We start from the raw sequence: 27,782 nt of genomic DNA on the forward strand, positions 1-27,782 counted from the left end.
AAGGTAGATGGGGGCTAGTTGAGAAGAGGAGGGGAACAGCAGGAGTGGAAGGAAAAACATTGTCATGTATAATTAATATATGTTAATAAAACAACAATTTTTAATGGGAGAAAAGCAGCTGAAAATGACTGTCATTCAGGAACAGGCCAGAGGAATGGGGTGTGGAGGGACGGGTGATGGCCTACAAGACTCAAACATCGTAAGCCCTGCAGCATCTCTCCACCTCATCATGGAAGCACCTCCACTTAGTTCTGATATTCCCGTGCAATAAAAGTGTGTGGCTACAAAAACAGTTCAGAATTTCTAAGTCGGCTATCTCCCTTCATACTTACACCTAGGTGGGCGTGTTCACGGGGACATGGGTACATGTGTGTGCATGTGTGTGGAAAAACCTGATGGATATGAGAACTCGTCCTCCATCAGTCTTCCACCTTACTCATGAGGCAAGGTCTTGCAGTCAGACCCAGAGCTCACCACGAGGGCTCGTCTCCCTAGACAGCTTGCTCCAGGATTCGGCCTCCACCTTCTGAAGCTGAATTAGAGGTGGGACACCATGCTTGCCTGGCATGTATGCCGGTTCTGGTGATTCAGTCTCTGGTCCTATGGCTTATATGACAATTGCATCCCCCACTGAGCCAACCTCCCCCAACCCCGGGCCACAACGTTGATTTTTAAAGTGTCTAAAACCAGTCAACACTGACAACAGAATGATTTGGGGTATCGCTTGAACAGGCCCGGATCAGTTCTACGCTTCCAGGTTCAATTTGCCAAATGAAGCACGCACTCTTTGTGGGGCAGTTTGTCAGACGGGCATTTGACAGTCGCACTTGTTCCCACACTTCAGAAATAAACAGCTCTCCTTTCATTCAGCATCATCATATTCATAGGCCGTGTTATTATCTGGGCTTATGCTCCAAAATGGGCTTGGGACTTTCATCTTGAACTCAGTCCACTGGGTTCTCACAGGGCATCCAAAGTTGATTCAAAGGACTCACTAATCCAATAATGTTTATTTCTAAGAGGAGAGATCAGTTTTCTTACTCTGAAAAAATGCCAAGATTAATTTAGGGAACAACGGGGAACTACCTTGTGTAATTGAGGTTCCCAAACTGACCCGGCACAGTTTGCTAGTCAAGTATGTTTTGAGGCATGGTAAACGTGTGGGGCATGCTCTGGGCACCCAAGAGATTTAGTCTTTCATCTGTTCAAAGGAAGTACAGTTGGGAACCTGAAATTCCAAAGGCTTTAAACCTTGTAAGATTAGAGGAGGAAGAAAAAATACGCCTGTCAGGTCACTTATGTATAAGCAGTCCAGTGACTTTCTCAGTGTTCAGTCTAAACCTTTCTGGCTGTTTACATCTATTTTCACAGGCTTGAGATGTAGCTCAGTTGGTAGAACAATTGCTTAGCATGCCTGAGGCCCTGGGTTCAATCCCTTAGCATGGTATTGAACATACATGGGGCGTGGTTGTGCACACCTATAATCTCTACACTTGGGAGGTGGAAACAGGTGGATCGGCAATTCTAGGTCATCGTCAGCTAGACAGTGAGTTTGAAGCAAGGACAGGCTCCCTGAGACCTTATCTAAAAAACAATCAAAGAAAGAAAGACCAGTTTCCATCATCCCAAACCAACTTTGCACCCTGACAAACTACATCCAAGTCTCAGGTGAAACACTACCACTCAGGGAAGCTTCTGACGCACTGTTTAGGGGAAAGGAAATGGCTGGGTGTCCTTTCTAATTCTTGCTGGCTTTTACCAAGTCCACTTCAAGGCACATACCTAACAGAAATGTATATGGATGGAGTAACAGCTAAACAGATAGACAGATAGGCTTCTGCATCTTTGTATGTGCATGAAATAACAACTGCATTCTGGGGGTGGAGCTCAGTGTGAAGAGCGCTTGCCTGGCATGCATGAGGCCTTGGATTCCATTTCTAGCACACCGGAGACTGGTGTGGTGGTGTACACAGACTTGCAATCCCAGAATTAGGGAGTTAGAAGCAAAAGGATCAAGAGTTCAAGATCATCCTTGGCTACATGGCATCTTTTGAAGCCATTCTAGGCTACAAGAAGTTGTCTCTCAAAAATGAAAAATAGACTTCCACAAAGTACTACTTCTTTGGTGAAACTTGTCTAGGGACCAATGGAAAGTCCAAGGACTACTTACAACTTTACCTTTTAATCTGATCCCTCAGCTATCATTTGACCAAGCTGAGCCTATAAACACTTAAACCAAGAACGTAAGTGAGCTTGATGTTCAGAGCCCTGAAGTTGGGCTAATCCAAGCAGATTTATCTCTGAGTAATAGTAAACAGGGGCCTGCCCCGTGACACACAGAGGTCGAAGGGCAAACCAATGGGCACCCTGACCCACGGTGCATGTGACACCTGGCTGTGGTGACACACACCACCAGAGGGCTGGGCATTGGCTCCAGATAATTCTGAAGAAAGAACATGTCACTGGCTCATTTGGCTGGCACTCAGATGTGTTCATCTGATTTATCAGTGTTCCAGGACAGTTGGTCTAGGTCAAATGTGAATGACCCACACTGCATTCCTGGAAAGGCCCTTAAGACAATCAGCCCTGTGCACCCACAAAGAGACACACTGAAGAGTGAAGAGTGTGAACTGCAGGTTTGAATCCTGACTCTTCTTTTCACCCATATGTCCTGTACACAATACTTAGCTTTTTGGAACCTCAGGTTGTTTTGGTTTTTTTTTGTTCCTTTGGCTGTTCAGGTAAGAATATTCATGAGATTCCACATAGTAAGCAGTTGGGGCTTTGCAGGGTAATCACTCGGTCATGCTTGTAGGAAAGGAACAGTTTAATATGCTGTTACAGTGACCATCAACTGTGCATTTATGCCTTTTTTTGTTATCCTTTGATAGGGACTAGGTGAGGTATTGGGTTATACACTAAATCACATTTTTTCAGTTCATGAGTTCAACCTCAAACTCACTAGAATCCAGTGGTAAAGGTGGAGTGTAAATAAAAGATTTGTAAAAGACTTATTTTATTTTTAATTGTGCATTTTTAAAATACTTGTTTTTAATTATGCTATGTGTGTGGGGATGTACACGTGAGTGCATTTGCCCACGGGGGCCAGAGGAGGGCATCAAATCCCAAGGAGCTGTAGCTAATGGTGGTTGTGAGCTGCCTGATTCGATGCTTGAACCAAGCTCAGGTCCTCTGGAAGCGCAGCAAGTACTCGTAACACTGAGACATCACAACCATTTTAAACGAGGCTATAGAATTTCAACATTCTGAAAGCATTCAGTCAGAATCCCGCCACACGTGATCACTTATCTGACAGAAACACGGTCAGAGAGAAGAGCTGACGATTTGAAAGACTACGGACTTCTCCCAGAAGTGGGGAGGGCAGGCAGGACTTGAGCATGAAGTCCCGGGACACTAGAAATGGCTCCAAGATGGCATCATGAGAAAAGGCCAGACTGAAGATGGGGGTGAGATGGAAGGAGTTTGGGGAGCCATGTTCACTCACGTGCTTAGTACACAATCTACTCCAGGCAGCAACAGACATAGCAGACCTCAGGTTCTGGGAGGTGGGATGAGAGGTTGAAGGGCAAACCAATGAGCGCCCTGACCCTGGTCTGTGGTCCATGGGACCCCTGGCCGAGGTACAGGAGGGAGGAAAGGATGAAAAGTACAAATGCCTAGAGATAAACTGGATGCAAAAGAAAGTGCCACAGGCCAGCTGCAGGAGGGTGAATGTGGAGCAGCACCAGTGAACACACAGGTCTAAACATTCTGCCACCAGATAGCAGCTCCTGGTATCTGAACTGTGAGCTCCATCTGTAGCAACCAAGGAATTTCTAACTACATGAGTGCGATGTGTTGCATGTGTGCTAAGTTTTGAAGCTATGTTAATACACTACACACACACACACACACACACACACATATGTCTAAGTATGGATCTGTCTAAATGCAGCACGTGTGTATGTGGTATATGCACACATACATTCATGAGTACACACACTGGTTCTCATACATGAAGGCCAGAGGAGGATGTTGCATGTTGTGCTCTATCACTTTCTAACCTGTTCCCTCGAGACAGGGTCTCCCACTGAACCTGGAGCTAGACTGGCAGCCAGCGAGCTCCAGCCATCTCCTAACTCTGCCCCCATGGCAGGCACCCGGTTTACTGGTGCCATGTGTCTATGCCTGGTCTTTTAGATGAGTGTATAGATCCAAACATAGGTCTGCACGCTTTCCCAGTAAGCCTTCTTACCCGCTAATCCATCTTCCCAGCCTTGTGTTTATACATTCAGCCCTTCCTCATCCTCCTATGAAGAAGCCATTTTTCTATTTCACATTTTCAAGATATTGGAACAGAGAAGTCTAGCACGTTAGCAGGAACCACAAAGCAGGAAGTGTAAAGAGCAGGGCTTGAACATGGGCAGCACAGCCCCGGGGTACAAGTCCCCGATCACTTGGCCACCCAGCTTCTCAAGAGAGGATTCTAATGAGTTGGAATCTCAGGAAATGATTTGCATAGATGAGGGGGTAGAGAGAAAAGAAGGCAGGCAGGGTGACTGACAGCTATCATAAGTTGCCCTGGGTTTATGCTCAGAAGTCTGGCATCTCAGGTCTTGAATCATTGTGAAGAATTTAAATCTATTCAGTTATATTCGTCTATGTGATAATGTCTCCCAACCCATGCAGAGCTCTGAGTGGTCGGCTGCAGGGAAAATGCTCATTTCTTTGCTCTTCTACTTAGCAATCCATATTGAATAGCTACTCTGCTGATATCAAAGCATCGGCTTTGCTTTCAGTGAGAAGTAATGGTGTGTGTGCATGCTTGCATGTTTACATATGTGCTAGTGCACGCGCGCACACACACACACACATGCACATATAGGGAAGCCAGAGGACACCTTAGGCTTGTCATTCCTCAGGTGCAGTCCACCTCTGTGTGTGTGTGTGTGTGTGTGTGTGTGTGTGTGTATGTGTGTGTGTGTGTGTGTGTGTTTTAAAGCAAAAATAAATAAACAAATAGAAACAGGACCCTCACTGGCCTGGAACTCACCAAGTAGGCCAGGCTGGCTGGTTCACCAGTCCCAGGGACCTCTGCCTTCACCTCATTAGTTCTGGGATTAAATGCCTGACTTTGTCTTTAATGTGAGTCCTGGGGCTCGAACTCATGTCCTCATGCTTGCAAAGCCAAGTGCTTGGCTGACTGCTCCATCATCCCAGCCCTAGAAGGTGATATTTGGCAGTGTGACCAGGAACTCCAACACCTTTGGCAAAGGTTGGCAGGAGACACTTTAATAGTCCACACCAATCATTGCTTGCACCTGGAAAGTCTGCAGAAGCCCTCTGATGGTGTCACAACCAGGAGAGAAGGTTCCAGACAGCAAAGGAAACTGGATCTGAGTGGGCTTTATGGGATCCTGGGACCTGAGGTCCAGGCTGCAGGGAAAGGACAGATGGGTTAAGAGGAATCAATGAAAAGGTGGGGAAATCCCCACGATCAAAGAGAAGGAAGAACTCCAAGTGGCTCATAAGGAAGTTGAAGACTTGGAAGTTGAGCAGGAATACTTTAGAGCTGGGAATCCAATGTGCCCTGTGCAAAACAGTCTGGACTGTCTCAGCTGCCACAGCTGCCCTTCTTGCCTTCGGGCCATCCACTAAAGTAATCACAGTTTGCTAGTTAACCGATAAGGAACAGAGGCATTAAGAAATGTAACCAGCCTGCTGGTGGTGGCACATGCTTTTAATCCCAGCACTCCAGAGGCAAAGGCGGGCGGATCTTGGTGAGTTCTGAGGCCAGCTTAGTCAACAAAGCAAGTTTCAAGACAGCCAAGGCTATACAGAGAAACTGTCTCGAAAAACCAGGGAAGGAAGGAAGGAAGGAAGGAAGGAAGGGAGGGAGGGAGGGAGGGAGGGAGGGAGGGAGGGAGGGAGGAAAGGAAGGAAGGAAGGAAGGAAGGAAGGAAGGAAGGAAGGAAGGAAGGAAGGAAGGAAGGAAGGAAGGAAGGAAGGCAACCAAAGCCAAAAACAAAACAGGAATGTTCTGGATTTGCCAGCACACTTTATCTGTGCACCTGTACAGAATCCTGCTCCTACAAGAAGGCACAGGTGCCACCTGTGGATTTTGTTTCTGTTCTAATTGTCAAGAGCTTGAAAAGGCCATGCATGTGTGCATGCAGGATTAAGTGTGGAAATCAGTCCCTGGTGGGTTCTCTGGCAGGGCTCTGTTGGAGGTCTTTGGCCTTTGAACAAATGATTTCTTATGTCATGGTTATTATTCTAGAAAAGTAGAAGGATGGGGCTACACATAGCTTGGTTGAGAGAGTGCTTGCCTCCTATGCAGGAAGCCCTGGGCTCAATCCCCTGTACCAAATAAACCTAGCTTGGTGGTACATGTCTATAATGGAGGAGGGGGAGGCGTGAAGGCAGGAGGATCATAAGTTCAAGTCCATCCTTGGCTACATGTGGAATTCAAAGCTAGCCTGAGATCTAATCTTGCCTCATGCAGGGGTCGGGGATGGGGGGTGAGGGGTGGAGATAAGGTATTGAACAATCTTAGCAGTTGATCCTTTAACTTGAACACAACTCTACAGAACATACTCCAAGCTGAGCAGGCACCGATGGAGAACTTGGGGGCTGTCAAGAAGGGAGGAGGTGGACCACCATGGGATTCCACGAAAAATAAACCCTTCTCACTAGCTGCCCAGAGGAAGGGCATAGGGGCTGTCACCTCACAGGTTCCTGGGGTGCTGACAGAGCATCTGAATCAGGAGTGAGCCAGTCTCCCAGAATGAGTCACGGGGCTCGCGTGCAGGAGCTAACAAGCCAACAGCCACTTCTTGCCAATCAGTCCTGAGCTGTCAGGGGTGGAGGGCAGCAGTCAGCAGCAAGTACAGAGAAGAAAACCCCTGCAAGGCAACCTCACCAGACGCTTAAGCAGAACTTCCACTGAGCTGTGTACCTCTTGCAGGCTGAGTGAGAGGGAGACCCTGACTGGACCGGCAGCACCCTACATGCATTCTTCCTGATGAGACCCCAGAAGATGCCTGGAGAGTTTAAAGAGCCTCAAGGAAAGTGAAAGAGAAGGTGAGAATCCTGCCTACCCACAGTGATGTCAAAGCTGGACTTTGTCAGCGGGATTCGAACCGGGCTTGCTCACTCAGAAAGTCCATCAGAGCATCCACCATTTCTCCATATAACTCTGGGGGTGGGGGTGGGGGAGTCAGAATAGAAAGACCTGAGTTGCAGAGCAGTTTCCAGTACTGAGATGGCTGAAAATGAATGAAGTATGGAGTGTGGGGAAGAGAGATGAGGAAATAAGAGAAGCGGGAAAAGGGAGAAAAGAGAAGACAGGAGAAGAAAGAGGGGGAAAGATAAAAATATGCAGGAGAGAGAGAGAGAGAGAGAGAGAGAGAGAGAGAGAGAGAGAGAGAGAGAGAGAGAGAGAGAGATGGGGAACTGGGACTAGGGAAAAGTTTTAGCAGCATAAGACGAACTGAAAACCAACATGCTCATGTTAAAATCTGTAACCCACGAAAAGAATCCGAGAGGAAGCAGGTGCCTCTCTCCAAGCACACACTCACATTCAGTTTTTAAAGCCTTATAATTTCCTCCCCACCTTCCCGGGTCAACCTAACTGTTTTCTTTTGGTTCGCTGGCATTTAATTTAAAAGACAAAACCAATAAACCACCACCCCACACTCCCTGCAAAAGTAGAGGATTAGTTTAGGAGCAGGGGTCCCATCTTCGGAATTCCCAGTTCTGTTAGCAGCTAGCTTCCTTCCCCACCAAACCCCAACTTGAGAGGACTATAATTACTCTGAACAAATGCATACTTGTGGCTGCAAGAGAGCCTGCAATAATACACAGACAGCTTCTCATTTTAAACGGAAAGCAAGCTGGAAACATCGGAGTTCGGAAACTGTTACAAGACTTATGCTTTGTTTGTTCTTGTTTTTGTTTGTTTGTTTGTTTGGTTAAATCCCAAGAGTCTTACTTGGAGTGAGCTCTTCCCTTTGGTGAATGGAAATCACAAGGTCCTGGAGCCAGGAACTGCAAAGCTCCCACAGCCGCTCGGCTCTCCAGCGCTGTCCTCCCGCAGCGATCCTGTTTACTTGCGAAACATCCGAAAACACACTTGGAGGAAGAACTCTGGGTTTTCTTGAAGATCTGCCGCGCAGAGCCAGCGGTCCAGCTTGGGATCCAGGGCGAGTGTGCAGAGACCTGGGAGCCCCGGGCTGCGGCTCTGTGGCTGCTCCAAGCTTGTAAATACAGGCGCTATGGACAAAGTCCCAGATGACATCACTGGGAGCTGCTTACTGTTGAGTCTTTATTAACTGACTGTCAAAAAGAAAGGAGGGGGTGGGGAGGCAAGAGGATCTCTTCTGCGGGGGATTCGGTGTCTGGGAATGGATTCCTGTGATACGTGCGTGAAGTGACCCCCACGGAGTCAAGTTGGCCCGAGGGAGCTTGGCTGCTCTATGGTCTGAAAAAGTGAGAGGGTCCTCTCCCCGGTGGACGCTGAATAGGCTGCAGAAGCTGGAGCTTGGGGACAGTTTGAAGCGCAAGGCGGCCACCTGCTCCAACTCCTCTGCGTGGCTGGATGATTCACAAGTACGTGGGGATTAACCACGGCTTGAGTTTCCTTGCAAGTCTTACCGCAAGCTCCCTACCTGGCTAACGTTTCTTCCAGGCGGATTGTCTTGATTTGCAACTTTCTGCGATAAACTCTGAGACTAAAGTTTCTCGACTCGGAATAAAAGCAAGGGCTCCCAGAAACTGTAGGGCGAAATTCTGTGTGCATTTGCAAAAATGTGATTTGTTTGTTTGCTCCCTGGGCAGAATGCTGGCAAAGTTTCTCTGATCCCCAACATTGTAATGGTGTACTTCCACTCTCATAAATAAAATAAAAAATTTAAAGTTAAATATAATACAGTTAAAAACTAAACATTTAAATGAAATTTAAAGGAAAGATATGAGAAATAAAATTTAAAAGTCAAATAAAATCCAAAGTAAAGTGGCCAGCAAGGTAGCTCAGCAGGGAAGGCAAGGTACTTGTTGCTCAGTACCTTGTTGCAAGGTACTGAGAAATGACTCCACAAAGCTGTCCTCTGTCAGTGGCATGTGTGGCGCGCACACACACACACACACACACACACAATTTTATAAGGTAAAATATACTGCCACATATGGCTACAAACTTGTAAATCCCGCTTCCTTTCAACCATCAAAATAAAAGCGAGGCTTCCTTGTTCTGTTTTCCCCTTGTCTCACTGACCTCCTCTTCTGTCAGCTGAGGCTGGTGGCTCTCCTTATTGCTTTCCACCACCCCCAGACTCCACCTAGAGATGCTCTCCACATCCAACCTGAGTCTCTATTGTGATGCCTGAACGCCCAGCCTTCCCCCCTTGGCCTGGTGCAGTGAGGCTCACTATTTATATGTATTGGATGCTTTTTATACACTTGTATTTTTAGTTTGTTTTCTTGCCATCTGTGTGCTTGTCTCCACTTTGAAATGTCTCTAAGAGCAGCGGCTGTCTTGTGAGTGCTGTTTACTTGTTTATGCCCAGTCACAGCCATAGGAAATCCGAACCAGAATGCAGAGGGGAGGTCGCGGAGGGTGGAGACAGGAAGGGGGGCAGGAGATCCCAGGGGAAAGGGGTCTATGTTTAGACCCTGCCTTGGAAAACAATGACCTCACATCTAGCTTTCTGACTCCAGTCAATGCTCATTCCACTTCTGAAACTTATTTTCTCCAAGAATAGCAATTGACTATTGATTTGGGCGGGCCGCAAGACCCTTGAATATGCCGCTTTCGTGTAGGAATCAAAGAAAACGTCTCATCTGCCTCTAGAAGATCTTTAATACAATGTTAACAGAAAGAACTGCAGAGAGCTGAGACTACAGTTCGATTGGTAGGGTGCTGGCCTAACACGCTTGAGGGCCTGGCTTTGCTCCCCAGCACTACATCAACCCAGCCCACTGCATGTGCATGTCTACGATTCCAGAACTCTGGAAGTGGAGGCAAAGGAATCAGAAGTTCAAGTTTGTCTTTGGTTGCACCGTGAGTTGAGGTCTGCCTGGGCTCCATATAGACCTTATCACCAAATTAACCGATTAAAATTTTTGAAGAGTTGTAAAAGAACCTAAGAGTCTCAACTCATAAACCCAGCAATTCTACTTATCCATAGTGAACCTGCAAATGCGCTCACAAAATGCAGCAGCGTATGAACGTAAGCACGTTCTCTGGGTTGTTGGTTGAAGCCCAGGGAGGTAGAAATAAGTTGTGCACGCATGAGTGGGAGAAGAGGCCAGCTGAGGGACTGTGCCACAGAGGCCAGTGATTCCCTGCAGAGAGAGCATGGAAGAGAGCAGTGGAGAACTCGGTACCAGACTAGGGAACAATGTCCATTGTTAGCAATGGCCACTCACTCGTGGGAAGACGGGGTATTTTTACTCCATGTGTATGGTGTGGCCACTCCACCCCGGGGACCACTTCCATTTGTGTTATTATGAATGATTTCTATGCCTTTTAACCTTTTCTTATTTTACTTCTGAGATGACAATCTAATAAAAGCATGAGGGCTGTCCAGACAGAGCAGCAGGTAAAAATGTTTGCCTGAGTTCCATTCCCAGGACTCACAGGGTTGATAAAAAGAACTGACTCTGGTAAACATGTGCCCTAGCATAGGAGTGTGCTTCTGTACATACATGTACACACACAGGCACACATACACACAGACACATACATGATAAATAAATATATACATAAATAAAAAGAGTAAAACGGTTTTATTTATGGTGCAATTTCTAGACTGCATCTCAAGAAAACATAGCTGTTTCTTTACCAAATGCCTGGCATTCAGATGATCAGTGAGGACCTGACAGCTGGGCTGGGAAGAGGCTTTGCAGGACAAAGCTCTTGACATGGAAGGGTGAAGACCTGAGCTTGGATTCCGAGGACCCACATAAAGCCAGATGTGGTAGCACACATCTGTAATCTCAGACAAATAGGGCAAGATAGGAGGTAGTTCCCAAAATTCAGTGGACCAGTGAGCTTGGCATAGGCAGTGAAGAATAATGAGAGACCCTGCCTCAAACAACAAAGGTGAGATTAACGCCTTAGGTTATCTTCTGACCTCTATATACACTGCAAGGCATATTTGTGCCAGTGCGTGCACACACATACATGCACTCATGCACACACACACACACACACACACACACACAAGGTAAAAACAACAACAAAAAACCCACAACTGCTAGTTAAATGAATATGTAGTCCCTCTACCTTGAAGCAACAGTATATAAGGATATGATGGAGTTGTTTTTTTTTTAAAAAAAAAAAAAAAAAAGGAAGAACTGCTAGATTCTAAGTATTCTGTTTTGATTCAAAGACCCACTCCTTCCCATTACACTTAATAACTAATTTGCCAGCCCCTTGGACCCCATCCACCTTATAAAGTGATTAGAGAGATATTTGATTTGGCTGACTAGTTACTGGTAAGCTGGACAGGCCAATGTGAGAGAATGTATGGATACAAGGTCTGACCCTCTCCTGCTCATGGCCCATAACATGATGGAGCCTCCAGAGAGAGGGTGAGAAAAGTCGAACCCACAGTGAGTCTTAAGAGAGCTGGGCTAGGAAAATGGGTCAGTGGGTCATTACCAAGGAGGAACTCAGCACTTTTTCAGTGGCCTAGGGTCATGACATGGAACCCAAGTCTGTCTATTCTCTATGCTGCTGGAGGTTCTAAAAAGCAGTTAGGATAGTCAAAAATTGATTAGACACTGTGTTTTTCAATATGGGGGAGGGGAGAGCCCAAGAAAAAGAAGAGCTAGAAATTTCCCCAAGGGAAGACAGAGTGATGAGGATGTCATTCTATATGCTGTGAATGTGTGTTGCTCTGATTGGTTCATAAATAAAGCTGTTTGGCCAGTGGTAAGGCAGAATAAGGTTAGGTGGGACATTCTAACTAGAGAGAAAGGAAGGAGAAAGACAGAGCAGAGGAGACACTGTCAGCCGCTGCCATGAGAAACAAGATGTAAAGTTACCAGTAAGCCACAAGCCACAAGCCACATGGCAAAGGATAGATTTATAGAAATGGGTTAATTTAAGATGTAAGAGCTAGCTAGCACAAAGCCTGAGCCATTAGGCCATATCATTTGTAAATAATATAAGCCTCTGTGTGTTTATTTGGGTCTAAGGGGCTGCGGGACGGACAGGTGAGAGAGATTTGTCCTGACTGTGGGCTAGGAGGGACACAGGAAAATTTGTGGCTGCAATAGAGTTCTGGGTGCTATTTCTTGTCCTCTAGGGAAAGTGTACTGAGATTGGATTCTACTCTACAGTGAGGAGCTATCTCAGGACTGCAGTGCTTTTAAAACCACAAGGGAAGAAAGGAAGTTAGGAAGGGAGGAAGGGAGGGAGTAATTCGTGCATGTTCTTATTTTTTTATTGAGAGAAAAAGGTGTGTGTGTATGTGTGGTGTGGGTACGTGTGGGGGGGTTTAGGTGTGTATGTGTGTATGTGTGTGGTGTAGGTGTGTGTGATGTAGGGGTGTGTGTGTGTGTGGTATAGGTGTATGTATGTCTACACATGTATGCAGATGCTTATACAACTTATTTATTTTTCATTCATTCATTCTTTTTTTTTTTTTTTTTTTTTTAAGAAAGGGTCTCACTATGTAGCCCTGGCTGTCCTGGAACTCACTATGGACCAGGCTGGACTCAAACTCATAAACAAGCCTTTTTCTCCTGAGTGCTGGGATTAAAAGTGTGTGCCACTAGGCCTGGCCATGTTTACATGTGTTTATGCAGAGCCCAGAGGAGCACAGCCAATGCCCTTCTCCCTCCTCCCCGCTCCCTGTCTTATTTCTTTGGGACAAGGTCTCTCAATGGACCTGCAGCTTGTGATTTTTGCCGAGGCTGATTGGCCAGCAAGCCCCGGCACCCCTCCTGTCCCCCCCACACACACACTCCCACACCAGAGCTGGCATCACAGACGGGCGCAGCTACACCCAGGGTTCTACACGGGTTCTGGGGATCTGAACTCAGGAACTTACACTTCCATAGCAGGCACTCTTACCCACTAAGACACCTGTCTCCTCGGCCCTGTGTCCTTCTTTTTCATGGCCTGTCTGTGACATGACTTTAGTCTGGATTCTGTTTAAATGGGCATTTGGAGTCATCTGGGAGATACATGAATCAGACTTCCCCAAGCAAGAATTAAATAGAAATATACAACACGGCTTACCACTCAGTCTAAAGAGAGGTCTAAGGAGAAGGTCAGGGAGCGTGGGAGACACCTGCCCTCCCCACCTGTGTCAGCCGGGTGACCACTGATGCTGCAGAAATCACCTTCACCTGTAGAGAGCCTCGGCCCACCCTCTGCTCCTGCCTCCCAGGCCCTCCTCAGGGGATGGCTTCTGTCCTCTCAGGCCTGCACCCACCTGTCAAGGGCCGCTGGGCCAAAGATGACAGGGAGACCCAGCTCTTCACTTCCTTTATGACATCTCCTAGTGTAATCTGGGCACACAAGTGTTTCGTACTCAACTGGAAAGTTTCTAAAAGTCAAAGATGGCACTCAAATCTGCAAAGTATGAAAAATAACTCCACCTGCCGCTTCCTGGTGATAACGTCGTAGTTCCAGAGACCCGCAAGGATCGTCTCTGCGGAGTCAGCTTCTGCCTCCAGATCCACCTTTACACCTTTATCCACCCCCGCCCCTGGCCATTTCTCAAGCATTTCTATATGCGTTTATTCAAGGATACGTTCTAATTGACCCTAAAATGACTCAATGTGTCACTTGTTGTCTTCATCATAGCAGAGGAAACTGAGGCCAGCGAGACAAACTATTTAAATACTCTGAATATGATTAGACTCATAGCCAGCTAAAGAGAGCAGCATTCCAAAGTGTCCCTTGGTGTCCTATGGGGCCTAGACCCTTCCATGTCCCAAGGATACTTGATTCCTGGGGTCCTAAGGAGCCCAGAAACTCGGTGACTTCAGGAACCTGGACCCCTCAGTGTCCTGAGGGGCTTAGAGTCTTCAGTGACCTATGGGATCTAGATCCCACAGTGTTCCTAGAAGCCTAGATCCCTCAGTGTCTCCAGCAGCCAGGATCCCTCTGCCTCCCAAGTAGTCCAGATCTTTCAGTGACTTTGGAGCCATATCTGGAGGGACCTAGATGGCTTGTGTCCCAAGGAGTCTAGATCCCTCTGTGTTCTGGCATAGACTAGATTTCTCATTGTTCCAAGAAGCCTGGATTCTTTAGTGTCTCCAGGAGCCCAGAGCCCGCTGATTATAAACATTGAAAAGGAAGTGTGTGCTGATATTTTATTTGTGTCCCCCAGTAAAGTTTATCTGAGGATCAGAGGAAAAAGCCAGCCACTATAGTAAACATAGAAGTCAGGCAGTGGTGACACACACCTTTAATCCTATCACTCGGGAGGCAAGGATCTGTCTGGATCTCTGTGAGTTCAAGGCCACACTGGGAACAGAGCCAGGCATGGAGGCAAATGCCTTAAATCCATAACCATAAAGGTCTGGAGGTCTATACAGACAGACAGGAAGTGACAGACTTGGGCTTGAAGAGGAAGTGATGTAGCTGGGCGGAGAGGAAATGAGTTGGCAGAACAGAAAGGCATATAAGTGTGGGTACACAGGAAGTAGGTCTCTTTGGAAGCTGCAGAGTTGGTGAGGTGAGGTTAGCTGTGGCTTTTCCTATTCCTCTGATCTCTCAGGTTTTCACTCCGATTTCTGGCTCCAGGTTTTTATTTAATAAGACCTTTTAAGATTCATGTTACAGAAGTGCTATGCCAGCATGAATAGTAAAGCATTGGAAGGAGAATCCTGCATCAAATACTGAATAACCAAGTCCTAGTCATGTATGCACACATGTGGCAGCGGACATTCCACCAAGCTTCAGATTTCATTCCAAAGGAATGCAGCCTCCATTTCTACGAGGAACCAGCCTTGTCGCTTACCTCCTCCAAAAAGAGCTATGCTGTGGCCTCAGAGCTGAGTGCAAACAGCATGCCAGTCAGACTCACAGGACACTCCCAGACCACCTGATGGAGTGAGTCCTCTGTGCCTTTGGGGAAGGGCAGAATCCAATTGAGGGAGGAGGAAAAATTGCAGAATACACATTTAAATCTGTTTCCCACCGGATTTCTTTCAGTAACTAGTATTCTCCTGCTTCAGTATACATTTCCCCTCCAGAATCTAACAGTTCTACTAAAGGCTTGAAAGACAGCCTATGACCTGCCAGTCCGACTCGTAAGTTAACATGATCAGAAACAGGAAGCAAAGGAGACTAAGTTGTGGCCTCGAAACACCAAGGGAAGTGGCGTGCTTTGAGAACGTGAGGCAAGGGGGCTTTGAGAGTCTGCAGATGAGCACCCCACTTCACCTCATGCTCTTGGGGCTCCCTGGTCACATTTGCAGAAGCACTGGCTGCCGACAGGGGAGCAAATAGATGATTTTCTCATGTATAATCAGACATGGATAAAACAGAACCGTCTAGAAGTCGTAGGCAGGGTCCTCAGGAAAGGGTGCTGCGATCAGTTCACCTCCTGGTACCCATTTCCCACCACAGATCACCTCTGACACCAAGTGGGTGCACAAAATGCAACTCAGAGAAGCTGGGGCAGTTGCCATGGCAATGGCCCCAAGCGTGGTTGGATGAAGACGCTCACAGACTCCAGTGACCACAGATGTTACGATGGCCCACATTCATAATTCAAAGAGAAACAAGAGCAAACCCTAAGGAAAGGTAAGGAGGACAACCAAGTGCTGATTGTTCACACAGGGCTGCAGCACACATCAGGCTTACAGATGCCTTCTCTTTCCCTCTTGGAAGAGGGGAGGCTGCTTGCTGGTGTCTGCAATACGTCAATACATATGGCGTCTATTTATTGGGTTGGTGATACACACAGGGCACTTAGGACATGTGGAGAGAGGACAGATATGGTAGAGAGATGTATACCGAAACCTTTGAGAATCTGCCTGGGATCTGACGTTTCTTCCGGGAAAGAGAGTTATCCCTTTGAAATAGTCAATAGTCTTTTCTCCCCGTGTGGGGTTCCGGGTACAGCCCAGGCTGGCTCAGCAAGGGTTAATGCTTACTCTGACACTGGAAGGCTCTTGATGAAAGGCCCTATGTAAGTATAAAGTATCACTGTGAACTTGAAGGATTTTATTTCAGCCCTCTCATTGTGTTGTTGACAGTGCATACTGTGAGTTTGACATTTTTAACTACTTTGCTCGCCCCAAATAAAAAGGGCTGGGAAAGAGGAGGTGGGAAAAGAGAAGGGGCTGGGGGGAAGGGCATCCTCATCCCTTAACCAGGATCCTGCACAGGCACCATGCATGGCAGTAGCCAGCAATCCGGCCAGAGTCCCAAAGTGCTACTTCAAGGGTTTGTTATAAATTCATTGAGCTAAGAGATGTGTGTCGCATGTCTTTTAACCTGAGAACAGAATCTACCTGGAACCAGAACCCAAGAGAGGCCGCCCAGGCTCGGCTGGGGTGGAAAATGAGAAAGCAACTGATAATGTGGCCCCTGATTGTCTAAAGGAAAAGGCACTGAGTTTGATTTCCACCAGATAGGGACAGGTCATTACAAATCGGCTGAATCTCACTAAGGAAGAGGATGGGGGCAGCTGCTGACCTTTCCCTGGGAGAGACCAGGCCTATTGTGTGATTAGCGCCTTCAGTAAAGCCTGGCCTGAATAGCACTGACAGTTTGTCCCCCACAGTTCCTGAAGCTCACTGAGGCTCAGGGGGTTAACTGCCCCCACCCCCACCCACTCACAATAGCCCCTGAGAGCTGCCAGAAATAGGAGAGAATTTCTCAAAGATACCCTGGAAGAAGACAGAGCCACTCTGACTCACCCTGGGGATCCAGGGGCCAGCCTCCCTGCTTGCATTTACCCAAATGGCCAGCAGAGTTCTGGGCCCCTCAGCCAGCCCCTGGCTTTGCCCTTTCAGGCCCACAAAGCTTCTCAAGTTAGAGGACAAAGGTGCAGGAGAGAGGGGGGGCGGGTCAGCGGCTGGTGGGGAGTGTCCTGGAGGAGGGCTTTTCCTTCTTTTTGCTTTTTAGAAGCATGCACGTGCCCCCCTCACTACACACACACACACACACACACACACACACACACACACACACACACACACACACACGCAGACATGAAAACACAGAAAAATGCACATAAACACACTCTCAGGCAGACACACTCACGGACAGACACAGGGAGAGAGACTCACAAAGATAAACACATGCAGAGACAGACAGACACACACAAATAGATATATCCCCACAGACACACAGAGACACAGACACATGTACAAATATACACAGACACACATACACACATATAGATACAGAGACAAATGAATTTCTTTTTTTCCAGTTCCTTGACACTTTAATATCCAAAGATCACCTTACATTCATGGGGAATAATCTTGTGTAGAAGTGTAATCTTAAAGGACCCTTGCAAAAAGAGCTTCTTACAGTCCAGAGAGACACACACAGCCCTTCACAGTCTGTCAGCAATCAAGCAGCCCTGGAATACCAAGAGAAATGATTGCAATGGATGGGAGGAGATCAGAGATTACAGAGTTCCCTTGTCCGAGCCTGAGGCTGATGTGCCCAGGACAAAGGACAAGATGAGGCTGAGCTGCCTAGGTGTGTTCCCCATATCCAGGCTAGGTCAGCTGTCTTACTCTGGCTTTCTCTTTCTCTTCCTTCTGCACTGACCCCTCCTTCAGGCCATTTCTCAAATGCAGTTTATCTTGCCTGCCTGTTCTTTGAGATGCAATGGGCAGTGCTTAGTAATGGTGATGAATATATTGGAGTTCAAGGACCACACTACACCACAGTGTAGTGAGTACCACATGATCCTGAGGGCCACAATGATACCTACAGCTTTGAAATCACCACTTTTAAAGTTATGGTCCAATTTACACATTCGTTCACTATATCGCTCATCAAATGTATGGGGCAGTTTATAGTTTGTACAACAAATACATCGGTGAGAACCTGGATGCTATATATTTTGGAATCTGGACAGCTATGAGTACTCATAGAATGTTCTGGGAAGATCAGTTGATCAACAGATTTAATGAAAAAAATGATGCATTCAAGGATTTCAACTTCTGGAGCTGGTGGAGGAGGTGGCTCAGTTGGCAAAACGCTTGCCTTACAAGTGTGATGCCCTGAGTTCAGATAGCACCCATGACAAAAGCCTAGTGCCACAGCACATGCTGGAGTCTCAGCAAAATGAGATGGGAGGAAGAGAGGCAAGAGGTTCCCGGGAAGCTCACAGGCCAGTTAGCCTGGCTCATGTGGTGAAATTCTAGGCCAGTGAGAGACCTTGTCTCAAATAAAGAAATAAAATATACTTGAGGACCAACATCCATATAAGCACTATTCACACCCATGCTCACAAGGGCATCATTATACATGAATGTGCGCATGTGCGCATACACACACACACACACACTTAAAATAAAATTTTTTCACTTCAAATTTGGTCCAAATGGAATCAAAATGCATGGATATAGCTCTAAGGCAAGAGGTAATGACTCAGATTATATGTTAGAATCAGGAAATTTAAGGCAACCTGAAAATGAGACACAGGTAAATAAACATGGCACAGCCACTATCCTGGACACAAAATCTTAGTTCTCAGTGTGACCCAGGTCATCTGTAAAACTTAACTGTCAGCTGAACTTGCACTATGATTGACATGGAGTCAGAAAGTGCAAAGGTCACTGAACCAATGATTCATCCCGCCTTGTCTATAACATGTGCCATTTTGAAAGTAGAGAGAACATTTGCTTCTTAGAGATGAGATAAGTTTCTATGACACTCTTTGGGCCCTGGACTTAGACTAGCTAAAGCAGAATTCCAAAAAGCAAGTAACTTTCATACCCCCAGCCCCAAGCTCCTACACCAGCACCAAATGGCATCCAGTCCCTAGGGGATAGGGAAGGAGAGGGGAAGGGAGGGGAAGGGGAAGAAGAGGAAGAAGAGGAGGGGAGGGGAAGGCTAGGAAGGGAAGGGGTGAGGTGATGTGACATCTGGATAGACAGGGGTCCTTCAAGATTTCTCTGTAATAGAAAGGGATCTGACAGAAGACATTGACTCAGGACCTGGCCTGACCTCCTCGTCACTGAGTCTTGGTACATCTGACACTGAGTTCTGGTTTGGTACCTTGATTTAGTTCCTCTTTTATCATTCCTTCTTTTCTCATAGCCGTTTGTTCCAAATAATTTTCCCTTTAAACGTATTGCCCTTACATCCAATTTTCTTTTTTTGTCTTTTTCTTTTTCTCAGAATCTATGTTTCTGAGCTACCAAGCATATGGAAAGACTTTAGGAACCTTCAGTGATATCTCTGTTCCCTGTCATATCTTTCTAATTTCTTCAGCTGTGTGTGTCTGTGTCTGTGTGTGCGTGTGTATGAGTGCAGTACCCATGGAGACCAGAAGGGGGAGTAGAATCCCCTGAAGCTGTAGTTACAGGCAGTTGTGAACTGTTCAATGAGCATGCTTGGAATTGAACTCGGGTCCTCTTCAAAAGCAGTAAGCACTTCTAAAAGCCAAGCCATCTCTCCTGTCCATCCCTGTCACTTTTGACTAGATGAAAAAATATCTCTCCATTTCCAGTTCCTTCCTTAACCCCAATTACATAATGATTTCAGTCCTGACCCCAAGACCTGACTTAAGAGGGGCTTCATGGCACCCCTCCTGAGATGACCCAGGGCTCACACTGCAAGCCACACATCCTGGGAAAACTCTTACCTGAGGAAGTATTGTTCATCTTCGCCCTCCACAATTTCTAGCAACTTTCCCAAATCTTACTGGAAAAGCAGAAAGAAATAGAATAGAAGAGCATTGAAATAGAAACTATGCTTCCATAAGGGGTCCCCTGGAACCCAAAATTTACCTCCAGCCATCTGTCCCAGGTAAAGATTCTTGCTTCCTCGATTCCTTGATTTTCTGCTGAGGGACTCACCACCATCACCATGAACTGCAACACAATCTTCTCAGTCATTTGGTTGTATCACCTCGCTGGTCTGCCCGCCCTCCTGCCCGCCCTCCTGGCTGCCCTCCTGCCCACCCTCCTGGCTGCCCTCCTGCCCACCCTCCCTCTCTCTCTCTAGAATTGCCTATTATCCTTGGGGCACTTTTCCTTTCTCACCCCACACTCCAGTGTAGAAAGTATAGACAAAATCACAAAGCCTGAGCAAAGCAATGCAGTGCTGAATCTTCCTGACTCCATCTTTCTGCTCAGAACTTTCCTTGGAAGACACACATGCACTGCTCACGTCCTCAGCAAGCTGAGGACCCCCTGACTCAGCTTCCTGGTGATTTGCTCAAGGCCCCACTCTTTCCAAAGGTGCCATGCCTCGTTTAGAGATGTGTGCCAGAACACAAAGGCTCAGAAATTCCAGATGAATAGGCTGAGGAGGTGGCACTTTTCAACATAAGCATGAAGGTCAGGGTTCGGATTTCTAGAAACCATACAAAGCACATGGCAGTAGCATGAGTCTGACCCCAACGCTCCTGTGCTGAGATGGAAGGTGGGTACAGGAGAGACTCCTTGGAAGCTGGCAGACGTACTTCTCCCAGTTTGCTTTCTGTTGGTGTGATAAAATACTGACCAAAAGCAACTTGGGGAGGAAAGGGTTGGTTTCATCTTAGACTGCAAGGTAACAGCCCATCTCTAAGTTAGCACAGGAACCCAAGACAGGAACTAAATCACAGATCACGGAGTAACAGAGCAAGACAATGCTGCATACTGGCTAGCTCCCAGACTTACGATCTGCGACCTTCCTTATACCTCCAGGACCATCTGTCCAGCGGTAGCACTGCCCACGGGTGGCCCTTCCATATCAAGTAACTATCAAGAAAACGACACACAAACAAGTGTCTCATAAAAGATAGAAAACAGAAGCCACATCCAAGGTTGACTTCAGACCTCTATATGCATGCCATGGTACAAGTATGCACAGACAGACAGACAGACAGACAGACAGACAGACAGACACACACACACACACACACACACACACACACACACACGGTGGATGGGGGAGGGAGGAAGAGAGAGGGGAGGGAAATTTTAAAAAGAAAAGAAATTCCAAGTTAGCTCAGGTCATTCTGGAGGGCCCTAAGCATCCCACAGTGGTCTGTGATGAGGTTCTGCTCCCCTCGCAGTTCAGCTGTCTTCTCCCTACATCTGGTTCAGGGTTTTTCCCTTCCCTTCCCTTCCCTTCCCTTCCCTTCCCTTCCCTTCCCTTCCCTTCCCTTCCCTTCCCTTCCCTTCCCTTCCCTTCCCTTCCCTTCCTTCCCTCCCTTCCCTCCCTTCCCTTCCCTTCCCTTCCCTTCCCTCCCCTCCCCTCCCTCCCCTCCCCTCCCCTCCCCTCCCCTCCCCTCCCCTTCCCTTCCATGGGTGTTCACTCTTAGCCAAGGTCCTGTGACATCCTTACCAAGTAAAACAGCATGCTCTCTTGGTGCAAGCGCCATTAGAGAACCCAGCTTGCACTGCCTGCCATCTCAAACTGAGAGAACTTGAACTATCAAAAGGAAAAGCGAGATCTCCAGGGGCCCTTGTCCTGTCTGCTTGCTGAGATAACTAGGGTATGGACTCAGAGTGTAAAATTCAAGTCTGGAGAGCTATGGACTATGCAGTATAGAGACCCAGTGGACTATCTAAAAGGAAGACACACTGTATGCGGAGCAGGGTAGCATCTTAAGTGATTGGATACAATAAAGCAGGGATGGTAGCAGGTGTCAGATGGTAGGTATCAGTAGGTGGAGCGCTTGTCTACTGTGCCAGGGAGTTTTTGTCAATTTGAAACTAAATTCATCTGGGAAGAGGAATTGAGGAATTACCTCCATCGGAGGGCCCTGTGAATGTATCTGTGGGTCATTTTCTTGGTTAATGATTGATATGAGAAGGCCCAGCCCACTGTGGGCAGTGCCACTCCTAGGCATATGGTCCTGGGTGACAAGGAAAAAAGAAAGAAAGAAAAACAAAACAGGCTGAGCAAGCCAAGGAGAGCAAGCCAGTAAGCAGCATCCCTCCATGGCTTTTGCTTCAGTTCCTGCCTCCAGGTTCCTGCCTGGAGTTCCTTGCCTTCGCTTTCCTGATAATGGAGGGTTGTCAGCTGTAAGATGAAACGGACCCTTCCCTCCCCTAAGTTATGTCTGGTCATGAGGTTTGCCACAGCAACAGAGAGCAAGCCATGCACAAATCTCTGGTGTCCAACCCCAGCACTGCATAAAGTAGCCTAGTGGTACTCTCCTATAATCCAAGCACTCAGGAGGTGGAGGCAGGAGAATAACAAGTCTAAGGTTATGCTGTCACATAGAGAGCTCAGGACCATCCCGTGATACACGAGACACCGTCGCAAAGCAAACCCAAAACGCTTAGGTATTTCTGACATCCGCGTCTCAGAACATAAATAGGCCTAAAGTTGTTTTCTTTGTATCCAGCTGCAGAACTACTGAGAAGCTAAACAAACCAGTGAGCTCACTGTGGGTCCATCAATCTAAATGGTGCCAGGCAAGCCAAATCCTGATTCCCTGAAACTCAGGAGGCCCACGTCTTCCCTGCTACCTCTGGGGAACCATCTGCTCACCCATGGGTTTTCACTAAACGGGAGCAACTCAGGTCATAGCTGCTTCTTGGGGATGGATTTTGAAATCCCAGTCTACCTCTTGCCTCTCTGCAGGGGGAAAACAGAAAATGATGTCGATAAATAAATATTTTAGAAATCCTACATCACAAATTATTCATTCCTTTGGTCAAGGAGGATTTACATGCTGGTGCCTCTGTTTCTCTCAGCTCTGTGTATTATTCAGGCTGTGGAAATTGAACCCCAGGCTAGCGGCATGGAAAGGAGAACTGCTATTTTCTCTTTGGCTATAGAAACTCTGCACCATGGGGTGCTGAGAAGAAATGAGCAGCTTTAATAACTTCAGGGGACAGCTGCTTCTACCTAGCCAGTATAATGGAGTTATGGCACAGCATAAATCACGGGCATCCATAGGAGGGTGTCTGTTGGGGGCTCAGGAAAGCCTGTGACTCCCTTAGAACAAATCAGCATGGCTCGATTCCCTAGACAGACTAAGCATTTCCCCCACGAGCTTTGATCGCCTCTGGGCAGCCCTCCTGTGCCGGGGAGTATTTGTGAACAGACTCTGGGTTTGCCTGTGGCGCATCCATCCTGAACAATCACCATTAGAGAGAACATCTGTCACAGCTTTCTGAGACCCCAGACTTACATGCAAATACACGACCCAGGCAGGACGCATCGTCAGGACCAAGTCCCTCTCTTCTCTCCACCTGTCCTCGGAAGTCTTAGAAATGGACCCACGTATTTGTCATTGGGCACTAAAAGACTTGCCTGGCTCTGGGAAGAAGGCTCAGTTGATGAAATGCTTGCAGCACACGTGCATGAAGATCTGAGTTTGATTCCCCGAACTAAAGTAGAAAGCCAGGAATGGTGGCACCTGCCTGTAGCAGCACTGAGGAGACAGGAATGGGAGGATTCCTGCGGCCGGCTGGCCAGTTAGCTAGCCTAATTGTTGGATTTCTGGTCCTGTGAGAGATACTGTCCCCAAAAGCAAGGTGGAGAGAGATTGATGAGGACATCTCAACATCAACCTCTGATGCCCACCCCCACACAAACTCAACTGATGCCCTGTTTCTTTCCTCCAATCCTTCAAGACTCATCTTCTCGCCCCTTTCTAATACGACTTAAGGAGGTCACGACAGTATCTGCCTCAGCCCTTAACACTTGCGGTTATTCAGACTCTGCTCCTGGGCAATTGAGCTCATCGAAGATCAACCCTCCATTGCTCCTAAAATAAATCTGGACTGGATGACGCCATTTGTTTCTAGTTCTTCAATATGACTTTTTAAAGGAAAGCTGTTCGAATGTAAACTCGGGAAGGAAATGTCTTGGCTGTGTTTGGGTCCCCAGTGAATGACATCACAATGTCCCGGGCTCCTGGGGTCTGGATAAGAGATGGTTTTCCAACTGGGTGCCCACACTTCTCCCTTTACCAGTCCATTTCCTGGTGTGTGGATTATTCTTATATAGAGTAACCCCTTTTGCTCCTAATTGTTAGTTAGTACAGGTCCTACTGTTCCCCAGGTAGATTCTCATTGGCTGTCCTGAGGCCCAGATGTCAGCTTAGAAGCACATCTGGCCCTGGGTCCTTGGCAAACTGACTGTGACAGGTTCCCCCACTAGCTGCAGCGTCAGGGCCAGGTTTCAAGGTGATTAAACCCTCCTGCTTCCTGGCCTTCGCCCTGTGTTTGTGCTGAAGCCATTTCCCTGGAACCAGCCTCATTCAAACAGGCTGTCTACCTCACAGATGCCAACGCTGCATCTGTGGGTTGAGGTCGCCTCTTCGATAGTGACATGCCTCCTTGTGTGGGCCACTCGAGGCCGGAGTTACCACAGGGGAGCATGTGGAAATACGTGAACCTCCCATCTGTCCAAAATGGGGTTGAGATCTCACTCCTCATTGCAAATAATTGTTGGGTTTGATAAGCTTTGCTTTGAGAAGCTGAGGCTAGAGAACATGCCTTCTTTGTCGAGAACACCTTTGCGGTGCCAATCTCACAACATGTGTGCAGCAGGTGAGCATGCAGGTGTGGGGAGAGCAGCATGGTAAATGCATTTGCATTTCTCAAAGACATGACGCCATGCCCTGGAGAAATAATTACGAGAGTGCTTTTAAGTGAAGCTTACTGTTGCTGATATGCAGATGTCAATGACCTCCCATGAACACAAACACAAACCCGTAGCAGGTGAGGATATCGTTTGCGTGTGCACATGTACATGTGTGCACGCTGGTGGCTGGGTGGCTGGGTGGGTATGTGTGATTGCACGCACGTGTATGCAGAGGACAACTTCTCGTGTCATTTCTCCAGGTGCCTTGGACCTTTTGTTTGACACGTGGTCTCTCATTGGCCTGGATCTTCACCAAGTAGGCCAGGAAACTCCAAAGATCTGCCTGTCTCTGCCTCCCATCTCCCAGGTAATGAGATTACAAACCCATGCCCACCTAGCTTTTATTTTTTTTAATGTACGTTCTGTGAACTTAACAAGACTCCTCATTCTTGTGTGGCCAGTGCCTTACTGACCACGCCATCTCCCCAGCCCCTAAGTTAATTGTTTTGCTAGTAAAACTTGCTACAAGAGGAGGCTATAGAGGCTGGGATTCATCACCCCTGGGAAACTATTACAAAGGCTAATTTGAGGGTTAGCCTCAGATGAACTGAACCAGAAACTCTGTGGGTGAGCCTAACAATGGCCCAACCACCTCACCACAGCAGGAGAGCTGAAGTGTGCATCCTTGGATTTCAAAACAACTGTTCTTTCACTATCTAGGGCTTGATCTAGCTGGAGGAGCGAGAGGGCTGCCTTGGAAAATTCCACAACACACTTCACTAGATTCCACTCTTACTTCTCTCCAGTAGAATCCACACCACTACCCTTCTTTCCTAAGATGCACTTTTGCCAGCTACTGTTAGCTGCTCTTCCGCACTGTGAATGCCCCGATCACGACCACAGCAGTAGTCAGCCAGTGACTTGCAGTAGCTCATAGGGCTCTGTGGATACACTGTCAGGTCAGCTCATCATTTAGATCCGACTTCAAAGATCTCCAAGGGATAAACACAAGCATCCCTATTGCAGAGAGGGAGAAAACTGAGGTTTCAAATAAGATGATGTAAGCATAGCTCTGGGTTCACCCTTTGTTGTCCTGAGCAGCATATTTTTAGTCTCCTTCCAGCCAATCTGATACCACATGCTTGACACCTCAAGACATTTTTCCTCCGAGCCTCATTCCGTCTTGGCCAGGTACAAGGGTTGAGTATGGTTGTGTTGGGTTGGATTCAAGATGTCTCCAGCCAAGTCATAAAAATCCTCAGATAAAAATCATCCTGCAGAACAGGACTGGTGATGTTGCCCAGTGTTTTTGAGGCTTAGATAGACATGGGTGTCTTTTTCCATACTAACAAGATTTGTAACTGGTAGAAGCTTCTGGTAAGGACATTGTGATATGATTTAGCTCTATGATTACACAGCTTGGAATGGACCAAAAGTAACTAGTTGAGAGATGGTTAAAAATTAACATACAAGAAAGTCCCCTACAACATTTTATATAGAAAAAAAGAATTTGCATTTCATATAAAATAGGGCAGCTAAACACACTAGCTCTGTAAGACATTCTGTAATACAGCCATCCCTACTTCCCCCAAACAGATCAGTAAACAGTGGCCACAAGTCAAGTGAAAAGAGCAGAGTGTAGAATGCTACAGATAGTAAGATCTTGTTTTAGTCCAAAACTGTGAGTTAGCATACAAGCATGTTCATAATACACATCATACATGTGCCCAGCCAGACATATGCTCTGGAGGAGACAGAAACTGCCAATGTTTTAGGAATGGAATTTATTCTCACACCCATGAGATTAAAGGGGTATCTGAGACTGATTTTTATTATAAGTTATTTATTAATATAAGGGTAATAATGTGTGTGAGAGAGAGAGAGAGACACAGACAGACAGAGTACACATGTCTATGTGAAGGCTTGAGATCAGCGTCTGATGTCTTCTTTCTTATTTTATGGCCTTAGTTCTGTCCACCTTATTTCTTTGAGACAGGCTCCCATCATCCACTCTATTTTACAAACAAAGACAATGAGACTAAGGGGTTAATCAGCTGCCCTGTGCACACAGGTACAAAACACCAAAGCCAGAATTCAAACTACCGTGTCTGTATTCTCCCTCCATTCTGAAATATCTCTGGAGAGACAAACTCTCCCGACTCCTTCTGTTGCTCCCCTTCAAGCATCTATAAATGATAATAGCATAAATGATAACAGCATAGTGCTCATTATCTGAAAAGCACTGAGAACAAGGGCTATGGTCCATGTGAGCAGCTGGGGTTGAACATGTGCAGACATTACAGTGAGCAGCCTTGGTGTTTGCTTCTTAACATCTTTAGCATAAAAGTCCTTAAGAGCTAAGGCTTTCCATAGTAAAAGATCATCCAGTTACATTTTCTTAGCCCTTAGTAGAGCCTCATTAAACACTTAAGGCATTAATGGCCAACTGAAGCCAAGTTTTCCCAGGTACCTAACACATGGTGACCCAGGCTGGCCTAGCAACCGGCCAACACAGATGACGTGTGAGCAGCCAATCAGCACTGCCCATCCCGAATCCTCTCTACAATGCCCCCTACCTGCTTCCGGTTTCTGGCCAGGTCCTGAAACCATCTGTGCTTGACCTTTGAATGTCTTTCCTTCACTCACTCATCCTCTGACCCAAGGCTTGATGCTATCTTACCGCTCTCCTCCCTGGATCCTCTCCACATCACTCTTGCCTAGTCTGAGGACACATTGATGCAACACCCTCAGGAAAAGAGGCACCATAACACTCTTCCTCAGGGATATGGATCCCAGTGCCTTCTCTCTACTAACTGAAAACCATGATGACAATGCTAGCTAGTTGTGTGTGTGTGTGTGTGTGTGTGTGTGTGTGTGTGTGTGTGTGTGTGATCTAGTGAGGACAATGTTGGAAGAGAAAATATCAAGGGAATTCTCAACACCCCTAAAGTTCTCTTCTTTTCCCAGTGTGAAGCAACAGCCTGGCACCGTTTTCCTTTCAAGAGCAGTCATCGCGGCTTTTCATGAGGAAGCCATGAGTAAGTCCGAGGGCTCAGGAGCCAGACTGCCTGGGTTGCAATCCTGG

At 47.0% G+C, this 27,782-nt stretch overlaps 1 protein-coding gene across 4 annotated transcripts in view; it reads right to left on the reverse strand.

The window, feature by feature from the left end:
* Window positions 1-27,782, reverse strand: part of Nckap5 (NCK associated protein 5) — a 934,454-nt gene that overhangs the window by 844,865 nt on the left and 61,807 nt on the right. The window contains exon 1 of one of the 4 annotated variants that reach the window (XM_076547256.1): window positions 7,994-8,257. The exons of the other annotated variants lie outside the window; for them this stretch is intronic. The gene's annotated coding sequence lies outside the window, so the exon portion shown is untranslated. Of the gene's footprint in view, window positions 1-7,993; window positions 8,258-27,782 lie in introns of those variants that run through there. 4 annotated transcript variants of the gene reach the window in all.

Source organism: Peromyscus maniculatus, chromosome 11 (assembly GCF_049852395.1).
Source record: "Peromyscus maniculatus bairdii isolate BWxNUB_F1_BW_parent chromosome 11, HU_Pman_BW_mat_3.1, whole genome shotgun sequence".
NCBI lineage: Eukaryota > Metazoa > Chordata > Mammalia > Rodentia > Cricetidae > Peromyscus > Peromyscus maniculatus.